At 41.1% G+C, this 12,498-nt stretch overlaps 2 long non-coding RNA genes across 2 annotated transcripts; one reads left to right on the top strand and one right to left on the bottom strand.

Annotated features, from left to right (window-relative positions):
• Window positions 1-319: 319 nt before the first annotated feature.
• Window positions 320-10,749, bottom strand: LOC109145168. The gene is made up of 3 exons (XR_002046438.3): window positions 10,034-10,749; window positions 2,877-3,060; window positions 320-2,308 (listed from the first exon to the last, which is right to left on the bottom strand). It is a non-coding gene; the product is annotated as an uncharacterized LOC109145168 (long non-coding RNA).
• LOC109145169 lies at window positions 9,266-11,919 on the top strand. Its single transcript, XR_002046439.3, has 2 exons — window positions 9,266-9,571; window positions 10,681-11,919. It is a non-coding gene; the product is annotated as an uncharacterized LOC109145169 (long non-coding RNA).
• The last annotated feature ends 579 nt before the right edge of the window (window positions 11,920-12,498 follow it).

Raw genomic sequence — 12,498 nt, forward strand, 5'->3', positions numbered from 1 at the left:
GAAAATAGCCTCCTTAGGATCACAAGAACAACAGGGCCAGTTATTTTAATCAAATGATGTTTTTCAGGAACTTGAAAGGTTGCTATATCAGCCTCTGCTCTGACCTCTAAAACAAAATCACTTCCATTCACGTTATTATCTTCAGCGTGTGGGAAACAGATGGAATATGAATATTCTATTTTTCCTCCCTCCTTCTTTTTTTTTTTTTGGGTGTTTGCTTGATTCCTTTTGAAACTGCACCCAACCTATAAGCAAACAGCCTCCTCTGTGTTCATTCCCCGGCATTCTCCAAATACTCACATTCTTAAAATACCATCATCTTCCTTATTTTCTCAATTCTGTATTTGTTTACACTCAAAAGCTTCTTTGTAGCTGCCTACACTGAGCTGGGGAAACATATAGTCTAGTCCTCCTTTATGTAAATGTACAATAGATTGTTAATATCTTTGTTACCAGATACTAGCAAGCTTTATTGAGGACAAATCCATATGCCAGTGAAATTGTACAACATGAATGTTCCCAAATGCATGCAATGTTCTTCAGATTAATTGGATTCTATGGAACATATTCCCATCACAATGTGCAGAGGCTTTAAACATATAACTCTCATTAATGTTAATGGGAGTCACATGCTTAAATCCCAGCACTTCTAGATAGGAATAGCATTGCTTTAAATGAAGTCAGAGTCCACCTTACTGTGAACTATTATATGAAATGATTGCAGTTTTCTCCTATGGAAGAGAAGGGAACAAATGCTACCAAATCATCTCTCTAAAGCATTTCATATTTCTAACACTGCTCAACAAAAAAAACCTATGCTGAACTGAAGAAACAGCTCAGTACTGGAAGTTCTGCTGTTATGTTAAAAAGTGAAGTATACCTGTTCAACACTCAGCCTTAAAATAACAGAAATGAGCAGGAAACAGCTCTTTTTTTGTAGCAGAAGGAAAGGATAATCCTCCTTCTTGGTAGCACACATATTTTCATGGATTTGAAATGGTACATATACATAACCAGAATGTATATTCATTAGTAAGAATTCTACTAATATCTCAGTGTGGGCTGTTTAATTATGTTTTTCCTAAATCGAGCCAATAGGTTTGGCAATTTTGTTTCCAGGTATTATTTCATGATGGTTCATAATACAGTACTTTCACAGTGCTGGAAATGCAGCAGAAATGGGAATACTGGAACCGAAGAGAGTTCTTGAACAAAGTCACTGACAATGGACCTTAAATAGAGAAGTAGAGAAAATGGACTCTGAGGTGGTTAAGGAAGTTTTGGATTACTTTACATCAGTCTTTATAAAACTCATTAGTCAACATCTTTATCAGTTAACTAGCTGTGATGAGCCACGGACATCATACTAGTCATTTGTAAAGGGACAGGTGACAATCTCTTCAGAGATACAAGTAGGTGGAAATAGGTGGACTTGCATTTTAGATGAACATTTTGTGTCATCTGAAGTGTGAGATTTGTTCTCATGTGTCTTGTGCCCAAGGAGGAGCTGTGCCTTGGAAATCCTGCTCTGGAGCAAGGAGAGCAGATTTCTGACATCCCGTAGCTTCCCATGGAAGCTCATTTTGCAGTCTCCCAAGGGTGGGATTATGTTCTGCTTGCGACAGGATGCAATGGCCTGGGAAGGGGATGCCATTTCCATGGCAGGAGCAGATGTAACTGTTAATGCAATTGACAGCCTGGTTCTCTACTCCTCACTTGCTCCTGTAGGGAAATACTACAGTAACAAGCATAGATAGGTTTTATATTCCTAAAACAACCAGGCCACAAGCAGAAGGAACAGAAAAGGACTAATTTTCTGTGACATAATTGGATATGGCAATAGGCCAGATTGTTTGATTTTACTGGAAAAATCCCAAATACTGTGTATGGAAGCTGACTGTGGGAGGGAGAAGCTATATCATTGCTTGGTTTATGTGGCATATGTGTTGGGCAGGCTGAGGAGAAGGGCACAAAATGCATCTGGTCATCTTGAAGAGGTCCTTGATATTGGTCTTGAAAGAAATGCTCTGCATCCAAACTCTTTTTTAGTCAAATGTGTAGGGAGAAAAGTTCTGTATTATATAGCCATGAGCTGGGGTGGTTTTGTGGGCAGTATAAGGGAGGAAACCTTCAATCCCTAAAAATATTGTGGTTGATTGTCCAAATTTGAGTCTCTTCTGGTCAGCAGTAGATTTGTTCCAGCTACTCCATTTCATCCTCCAACACTGTGGTGTTTGGTCCATTCCTCTGTTCCTCAGACTAAAGCCACGCAGATGAGCAGGAGATATTCTGGTTCGCACAATCATACCTATGGAGAAGCACCCAGAGGTTGGGAGATGGTTATCACTGATCACGTGTCAGCATCTTCAAAACTCATCTCTATATGAGTAAGCTGTTGCTCAAATAAAGCTGAATTCCTTCCTGCTTAATCAGTGCTTTGCTTATTACACTAAATTGCGAGTCTTCTGTCTGAGACTTCATCTTCCTTTTGCTGGCTTCCCTACAATCTTCTGATTCATTTGCGACTCAAATCAACCATCTCTGTTCCTGAGTATCTGAGAAACTAACTGAACATCAAGATTCAACACTTGTGGAAACTGGAGGCATTACGTAGTCTTTGCTTTTCCCCTTCACTTCCTTTTCTACTGTCATGTATTTTTCTCGTTTCTGCTTCTACCACTTCCATGCTTGGAAAGGGTGGAAACTTCTTTTCCTGCCACATCTTTCCTCGTGACGTCTCTGCATCTTCTCGTTGATTGATTTGACTGTGTGAGTCATGGCACAATTGGAATGCCTCATCTCCCTAACCAACCACCTCCACCCCCATTTTTGCTCCCTCTCTCAGTCCTGCCACGTGAGTGCCCCTGGTGACTCACCTCTCTTTGTGTTGCTTCATCACACAAGTGACCAGTTCTGTTGAAACACTTATGCTGACTCAGGTTAAAGGCCATAGATGGAGGGTTCACTGGTACTTTCCATCAGATTGGACTGTTCCAAGAGCTAAAACAATCCTTCTTCAGCATCTTTTTCCATCAGATAGTCCATCTAGCTAGTGTTAAACTGGGAAGAGATTTATTGAGATGGTTTGAATGATTTGCCTAGTGGCCAGAAAGGACACTGCACAGGGCCAGAACGTGCCAGAATATTGTTCAAGTGGAAGGAAAGGCACCAAATTGTTTTTCTTCCCTTCACTGGTCTGGCACACAGTGACCCAGAATGAGCGTGTCCTTGTAGCCCAGCCAGATACAGAAATCATTCCCTCTGATCGTCCTTGCACAGACTGTAAGCAAAGACATCAGGAAGAGCAGAGGTGGACTTGTAGCTGCCCAGTGCCAGTGGTGATTCCATAGTTGCCATTCTCAGCAGTGGATTTAATGTTTCTGGGTATTTTAGGAACCGTAGTAACCTAATTTATCACCAGCATATGTAGCTGGAGTCTGAAATGAGAGATGTGAACATTGATTCACCTTCAGTGAGAAAAACCTGGGAAAAAGGACTGTTTCTTGGCCAAAGCTGGCTAAAGAATTTTATTCCTATTCTGATTGGCACTGACCAAGACTCCTACTCTTCTAGTTAAAGTAGCATAGAAAATGCATGTCCAACTTAGTAGAAATCAGTACAGTGAGAGCAAAGAATCCTCTCAGTCAAAAGCAGAGAATTGGTTGTATTGCAAAAGCTTTGTAAGACATTAAGTTTGCTTGACTAAAGTGGGCTGGACAACACATCCTGGGGGATGCAAAGTAGCATTTTCTTTTCTGATTTAGTCAAGATAGACAGCTCAGTGAGAGACACATGAGAGGAGAGAGCAGGTGTATTTCCTTCCCCGGCCTATTGTCTTCATTTGATTCCCCTGTTGACAAAAAGATTTTAAATGTAACACAAATACAAAATTACCTGGGAAAGAAGTGAAACACCCACCTAAAATGTTCGGCTTGGAACATCCCTTTGCATCTGGGTAAGACAAATTCTAACATGATGGTGGTCCAAGGCTGAGGGTTGATGTTACTTATTTGCCTATTTGGCATGGATCTTTAACACTTTCTTTAGACTTTCACAACCCCTTGGCTAATATTGCTGGCAGATCTCTTTGTGGAGAAACATTGACCACCACAGTGAAGGATGCCTTGTCCTTCTTCTTTCTGTTTCCTGGGTGCCTTCCACTGTACCACAGCTCCCATTGCTAGGCATTATACTTGGGAAAACTGCTTGCTTGATTTAAAAAATAAAAAAAAAAAAGCAGGGAAGAAGGAGAGAGGGGAGAAAAAGGGCTTGTGAGCCTATGGTGAACTTAATTAACATCACTGGAGGGACAGCAATAAAGTACTTAACAGGGCTATAGTGAAACCTTGCAAGACATGAACGAGTCAAAATATTATTGACGTATCCAATTATTTGCAGTTGTGGGGGTTTTGTTTTCTCTGACGACTCCTGAAAATAATAAAGCACTTAAAAGTTCCGCTTTCACTTGGCTGACCCAGCGCTCTTGCAGCAGCACAGTGTGTTACCCCGGGAGGGAGCTGAGCCGGAGCCAGCGCAGGGCGAGGAGCGCTGAGAAAGCAGTACACACAGTCCCCCTGGAGGGGAGCAGCTCACATTCATCTCTAGGGGCTCTTCCTGCCTGGCCTGTATTATTTATTTTACTATTATTAGCATTTCTGAGACACCAATCACTATGGTAACTGTGTGCCCATAATAACTTTGCATCTCTGAGATTCTCTCCACCAGCGGTTTCTCTGTACTTCTCAGTTGCTAATTGTTTTCACCCCGCATGCATGGCCTGTTGCACTCTCTAGGTTATTAAACCTGAGGACCTGCTACAGATTGGAAGGCTGAGGTGCAGAGGGTTTAAGGGATGAGGCTTTATGGGTCTTCTCACTCCTGGACCTGCCTCTCCAGAATAAATCTGCATTTCAGCTTCTTTCCCTGGCTTCCTAGAGGTGCATTGCAATAGGGACTTAAGCCATCAACCCCTTCTAGGCTTCATCTTTCTCTTTAAATTGTTCCTATCACTTTTCTTCTGCTTGCTGAGCCCTTGAGACACAGTGCTGGGAGCCAGGGAAGGCTCTGGCTGAATGATCTTGATGAAAATATTTCTCACAGCTCTTCAGGAGTGCATTTTGCCCCAGCCTTGCGCAGACAGACATAGTGGGCATGGTGACCCCACGGCAAGCATGAAGGACTACGGGAGGACCTCAATGGCCATGCCTCAGCTGTGCCCCCTGCCAGCTTCAGAGTTGCAGCCCCATGGTATTCAGCATTGGAGATGTTCACTGAGAGACCCCTGTGGTGATCCCCACAAACCTGCTGGTTAGGAACATGTCGGAGGAGAAACCCCCCAAACATCCAGATCACAGGGCAGTGAACTCATCCCTGCACTTCACTTCAGTTTTCAGCAGCAGCCAGGACTCTGTGGTTGCAGTCACCCACTGGCACAATAGTGTCATTTTAATCCTTTTAATATTTCTCTTTTTAAGAACATCTTAGCTTGGGGGCCACATGGAGGCTGAATGGCAGGAAGCCTGTGTAAGCTCTGGGGTTGTGGAGGGGAAAGACACAGTCTGCAGCAGTGCCAGTATGCACATCACAGGAAGAATTCTGGTTGATTTTCACATATATCTATAACATCTGTGTGGCTAATAAAATTGATGGAGTTTGTCATAATCAGCCTGTACTCTCCAGTGAGAGAATTATGTCTGAGCATTTGGAAATCTCATGCACAGGCAGTTACTGAAGGAATGCTGTGAAGATTAAGTTGTTTCTGCGTGGCAATGAATGCCCACGCTGAAATGCTCTGCCTGCGCCTGTGCTGCAGTGGGGTCCTCAGGAAGAGTATGTTGTTAAGTGGGACACTTGTATTAACTAGAAAAACATGCTTTTATGTGCTACCTGCTGTCACAAGTGTGCATTTATATTCATGCTGTTGCACTAAAATAGTGGATTTCCAATGCAACCAAAACTAATCCCAGAAATATTGCATGGAACAGCCCTGGTCCTCATTCCGTGTGGAAAAGGGGAATTCCCCCCAGAACAACATAAAGGCACCACTCTGATCTCCTACAAAACCCTCACCCACTGGTGTTCCTGGCATTGCCTGTGCCTCGGGGTTGACTTTTTGAAAGGCTTGAGCTCCTGGGCTCACTCTGCTACAGGGCATCGTGTCCTGCCCATCACTGCCACCTGCTGCCTTTGAGCTTTTGGAAGCCCAACACCCAAAATCCATGGGGGTGGAATGAACCAGACCTCAGACATGCTTGTCCTCCAAGGGCTGAAATGTGAGGAATGGGTGTTTTGTAAAGTTGTGGTTTTTTAGAGAATCATACAGTAACCTTTTGTAATGATGTCACTTAGTGTGCTACTTGCTGTGGGGTTTTTTTCTGTTGTGCTGAAGAGGTGGTAAAATCCATGTTCTTTTGCTGGATCAAAAGTAATCAGCTGATAGCTGTCAGGTTCCCCAAGAAAAAAATGGACAAATAATGCTGTGATGACAAATTCTGATCACATTCATTTTATAAGCAGAGATAGTTGCAATTTCATATGTGATGGATTGAAAAACAGTACTCAAGAGGGATTCATACATTCTCTATTTAGTTACTGCATTTTGTTGGCTATGGGCTTAAACAAAATTGGTTTTGCATCCAAAATGTAATCTGAATGCCAGTGAACACAAGAAGGCAGATGAACACAAGTCATTTGGGCATCCAATTCCTTTGCATGTGCGTGTAAACACTTCTTTTCGAAGTACCAGAGTGGGCAACATTTAGCAATTTGTTAAAAATATGGACTCAGATTTTTCAAGGTGGTGTCTTGATTTGCTATAAATCTGGAATATATGTAATTCTGGCTGTGGCAGTTCTGTACCTTCTGCCTCTTCACTACGCTGTCAGCTCTGTGGTTTAGGAAAACTCCTGGAGCGGTGTGTGATATTGCTGTTTTGAGTTCAGAAGAAATCCAAACCAAATGAGCCTCTTTGGTAACTCCCCTGTCTTTCTGGGATGGATATAGCCATTCCTGCTCCACCTTTTGAAAGAGTTTTGGGGCCTGACCCAAAACACATACACGTCTGAGGATTTCAGCTCAAGCCCATGTTCCTATAAGAAGTCAGTACTGTACTGCCATTTAAAAGTGAGTTCAAGTCTTTTATTGTTTTAGATCCAATGATAATAAAGACAAATGCATTGGATTAATAACTCTCCTACCTTGAAATTTAATTTAAAATCTCTTGTAATGTAATCACATTTGGGTGTGCCATTACCCAGATGGAGAGAAATTTGTTTTGTTGAGAAATTGCTTTAGCATAAGAATGACTTGAGTTTATTAACAGGGAAAAACATGACTCCCCTCCCTAGCCACTCCCCATGCATTCCAAAAATAAGAAACTCATTTCAACATGGACGTTACTGGTTAAAAAATAATTACACATAATGAAATGTCATATTTCACACATACTCCCTGCAAACCATGCTTCTTAGTCTTCCCCAAAACACTGCAGGGTGTAACCGGCTCTTTCTTCCTCCTTCATGAAAAGAGTATTTCACAATGGAATTGTGTGATGACAAAAAATGGTGCTGGAAAAGCATCACTACCCAGAGAGACATAAGGAATTGCCACAGGCCACTGCTTATAATCCCACACAGAATTAAATAGTCATTGTATCTCTTTCCAGGGCTTCATTCTTCTTTTGTGACCTACAGCCTCAACGAGAGATTTTACAGAAACGGAACACCACAGAACAGCAAATTTGGGAACCCTGTCACTTGACAAAAAATGTTTGGCTTAGAATGTTATTTTTTTAAAATGTATCTTTCAGCCGCTGTCATTAAAATTGTTAAACAGCTTTAGGAACCTGCTTTGTCAACTACCTTGGGGACAAGTATGAAATACTGGGCTGTTAAACGTGTGCCACAAAAAATAAACTGCGTCGTGTGAGAGCTGCAGGAGGAGCGTTCGCGGGGCTGGACACGCGCCGGCACACCTCGGCTCCTCGTGGATCCTCCCCACTGCTGCAGCAGCTCTAATTAGTTGGGATTAGATATTCCCAACTCAGGGAGATGCTCTCCGTAAATATTTGTTTGCATTTAAAAGCAGATTTCTGCAAAGGTTCTGGTGTTGACAGTTTCCCTCCAGGAGCACTGGCAAAGTGTGGATGCAATGCCCAGATGTGCACAATGCGTGCGACCCATGTTGTGCACTGGGGCCCCTTAACTGCTAAGTTTTGGGTTATTTCTTCAAGTAGGGCTTTGGCGGGGCTGATTCTTACATTTTTGAATATATTTAGTATGTAAAAGAACATGTACACCATTTTGCATTAAGCTGAATTGCACAAATGAATTTTGTGCCTGAGAGCAAGAATATTCATTGTATACATTAATGCTACTTCATTTCTAATTATTTATTTCTAAATACGGGTGACGCTGCATGTCTCTGGAGGGGGGTATTGCAGTTCTGTTAGCTTATGTTTGGATGGATACAAGTGTTTTATTCCTACAATATTCCTTTTTAAACAAATATGTAGTGATAAGCCAGAGACGTTGCTAAGAAAAGACACTGCTAGAGATTATGATTGTCATAACTTCAGTAGACTGGGGTAATGGTGCTGAGTTAAAGTTCCTGTGGCAAGATTTTTGCAAATTCCAGGGATTTTTCAGGAGAGCGAGAGGGAAATCACAGATGTTTGTGGGTTTTTTACTCCTTAAAACTCTATCCTGAAATAAAATAGGTAGAAATGAAAGGAACAAACTAGGCAGGAAAGGAACAAAATATGAAGGTGAAGAACTGATTGGAAACCCCAGGGACAGAATAGAGAGGGAAGGAAGTTTGAAAAACTATTTTAATTCTTCTCCTTGAATGAAGGAGTTACATGGGGGAAAAGAATGCTCATTTTAATTTTATGAAATGAAATTTTATAAATTCTCTCATTTTAATGCCCTTATCTACTCCTGTCTGTAATTAACAGTACTCAACAGTACCACTTATTAACCTCAGTAACACTTTGTTTAAAACAGTATTTTGCAGGATTGCAGTCTGTTTTTCACTGCTGTGCATTGCTGGATGTCTGGGAGAGGTTCTACAGCCACCCATAACCCACTTCATCCTCAAATCCAGGCATACTTTACATTCAGAGCTTTGAAAACCAGCTAAATTTACACCCAGCTTGCTCTGGAAATAAATCTGCTCATTTAGATGAGGTCTCATTTAAAATGGCTTAGCCCAATAATTAATCATTTCATTTTCTTTATATATTTGTGGGTGTTTGAAAGAAGTTTGATTAGTTACCAGTGATTACACTTCCCAACACCCTGCAAAGGAAATAATAAAATAAAACCCGTCAGGCTTTTGTAAGGATTGCTGGGGCTGAATTTGGGCTGAATTTAATAGCGACTTACTAACTGGCAATTATTTGTCTCCCTTTAACAGGAACTCCATAATGAAGGAGGTTATCATCCATGAGTTATGCCCAGCTTGTTTTTAAACCTGCAAAGGGCAGATACTGTCAACAAAGCAGTGATGGCTCTCAGGTTCCTCCTCAGGCACCAGGAGAGCAGTGGGGCTGTTTTGGATCACCTGAGCACAGGTACCACCAACCCATCCTCTGCCACCCCCTGGGACACTCCTGCTCCTCCTGCCCATCATTTGGGCTCCTTCACTAAACACAAACGAACAGAAAAGCTTCCAGTCACTGAATTGTTGTTCCTAAATGCACTAAATTATTTTAAGGAGTCCTGAGATTCAAGATATTTTTCTAAGCCAAGGTTTTTGGCTTGTAAGGAGATGGAGAGGGTAAAAGATCGTATTGGTCTGAGCAGATATTACACCTCTAAAGCTGCCCGTGGTTTCTTATCTGTATTGTGGCCAAAGTGGATGGATGTCAGAGTTCAACACACCCATGCTGTTTAACCTGGTGCTATTATCACAATGACCTTAACCAGCTAGGCAGTTCACAGAGCAGGCACTAAACAGAGCATGAGATGAATTTAATGGATTACTAGGGAGTATGTTATTGCAAGGAGAAGCACCTGTGGAGCAACATATTTACCTCAGTTCCACTGAATGAGCATGTTGAAAGTGAATTGGCACAGCCTTCTGCTTTATGAAAGGAAGTATTTTGTCATTCTTCATGCTTTCATTAAGAGGATTTAAGGCAGAGGATGCTGAAATGGTTCTGTGTTGGCACCAAAAAAAATCACAGATTAATAGTGGAGCTTGAAAATAGTAAAGCACCTGATTTTTGCTTTTTCATCAACAAGCCTAATAAACCAGGATAAAACTATTAACATACAAATAGACAACCTTCTGATTAAAACAGCAGCATCCAGCCCAGCCTGAAAAAGACCTCTTCACACAGAAAGCAATTATGATGGCGAGTGTTGTCCGATTCATTTCCATTTGCAGCAAACTTAGAAAATCAAAATGTAACCAATCATAATTTTGCAGAAAACCTGGTGTTATTTAAAAATGAAGATGCTCTTGATTTTTCTTATCACTATTAACATATTAGAAGCCCCCAAATCTACTATAAGGTTGTACTCCTTTGAATTTCTACCCCAGGCAAATACTGTAAATAAGGAGAAGCAAGCTGTCAGGATAAAGTATTATGGGAAACCTCCCCAGAGGAAGGATGGATATTATCCTAGATTGTACTACTGTAGTATACTTACCTTCATTTCCCTCATCTCCCCTTAGATGGTCATCTGTGGAAAAAAATATACTTACTTACTCTTCCATCCTTTAACCATCTACCTCCTGGTGATGACGATGCAGTGGAAAGAAGTTTCCTGATTTTAAAGTCAAGCCATGACAGCTGATACCACTCAGATGTCCCAGCTTGGAAATTTTGTTTTGTCATGAAAGGAATCACTGGCACGGGAGAGTTTTCCCTCATGATGAAGCAGACCTGGTTTCCTGGTTACGCAGAGCGAGCATTCCATGCAGGAGCCATCGCGGAAGCGCGTCCGCAGCGTGCTCACCCCTCGGAGCAGGGAGGCTTTTCAGTAACTCCCTGCTGCCTAATTCCCATTTATGCAAGTGGAGTATAAGTGGTACCAAGCCCTAAATAATTTCCTCTTTCCCCCATTCAGAAAGGGTGTAAATACATGCCAAAATTCCTCCTCATTCAGTGAAGTGCAGAGGCTCATCTGTAATTTAAAGCACATGTTGTAGGACTGGTTGTTTTCTGAGAAGGACACGTGTATGTTGAAGGTTTTTTTATTTTTCCTTGTCTTGAACATCGATATGCAGTGGTAATTTTGGAGAAAGGAGTCAAGATGCACTTTTCCAGGTAGAGGTAGGAGAATTACCTGAATACCTGTAGAATTATCTGAAGGAATCCATTCCATCTGAGAGACACAGTTCTCTTGGATGTTTTGAAAAGATTTCTTAACATGCTAACTCTGAAATGTTGTCATTTTTTGGTATCTATCCTAATTTTGATATTGAGGCAGGTGTGCATTTACTGTGCCAATGAATTCATCATCCCATTGCAATTTCCTTTATTTAAATTTATTTTCAATATTCCTTTTCTAGCAGAACATAAAACTGGTAGCTTCTTGCTTGTTTTGGTGGTCCAAACCTGATCATTATATATTAGGAAAGAATTTGGAGAATGAGCATGCTGGAAGATGATTTCTGCATCACACAGAGTTGAAAACCTAATTAGACAGCTAAAGAAGCCTCCAAATATGCAGACGCTCTTTTGCACTCCAAAATAGTTGCATCAGCTATCAATCAAGTGGATAAATGATGCAGACAGGCAACTGAGGGTTTTCATTTGTGAGTAATATTAATTGTGGGTGTAAAATGAAAGATATAATAAGTGATGAAGGTACCACTCAATAACTGGGATGAAACATTTTTAGAAGTTAGCTCCAAATGGGGAGTTCCAAATAGAACAATTGTATAAATAAATAAAATTTCAGCTCGGCACTGACCATTGTGTGTTCTTGAAAAAATATATAGAAGTGCCCATTGATTATTGTTCTCCTTGGTTTTGGTTTTCCAGCCCAGTATTCTGGCTTGTTGTTCATTACTCTGGAGTAATTGGGCTGGGGGAACAGCATTCAGACCTCAGTTCAATATTCAAGGCAAATGAAATATGCAATTATCTGATACAGAGTCATAGAATTGCATCAAATGGAAACAAATAGTGCCAAATCAAGACCACATGTTTTTAAGAGGATTGTGAATTTAAGTGATATGCAGCTAAATGTCATCTATTTGCAAATAATTGAGGAATTTGAAAAAAATCTTTTTGAAGGTTTTCATGAATATAGTAATTGTAAAAACACTTGCCAGGATTTTTCTGAGGTCAGTGTCCAGAAGTCTGAAATTGAGATAGAAATGACTCTGTTCCTGATAATCCTTTCTGAATGGGACTCCTGATTGTGCTTCAATGGGGTCTGATCATTTCCCCATTGAAGACTGGACATCTGAACCAATGCTTTCAAGCAGTAATTGACCCCATGAGTTTTCAGATAAACCTTTAAGGTTTTGGGGTTTTTTTAT

Source organism: Corvus cornix, chromosome 11 (genome assembly GCF_000738735.6).
Source record: "Corvus cornix cornix isolate S_Up_H32 chromosome 11, ASM73873v5, whole genome shotgun sequence".
NCBI classification, from domain to species: domain Eukaryota; kingdom Metazoa; phylum Chordata; class Aves; order Passeriformes; family Corvidae; genus Corvus; species Corvus cornix.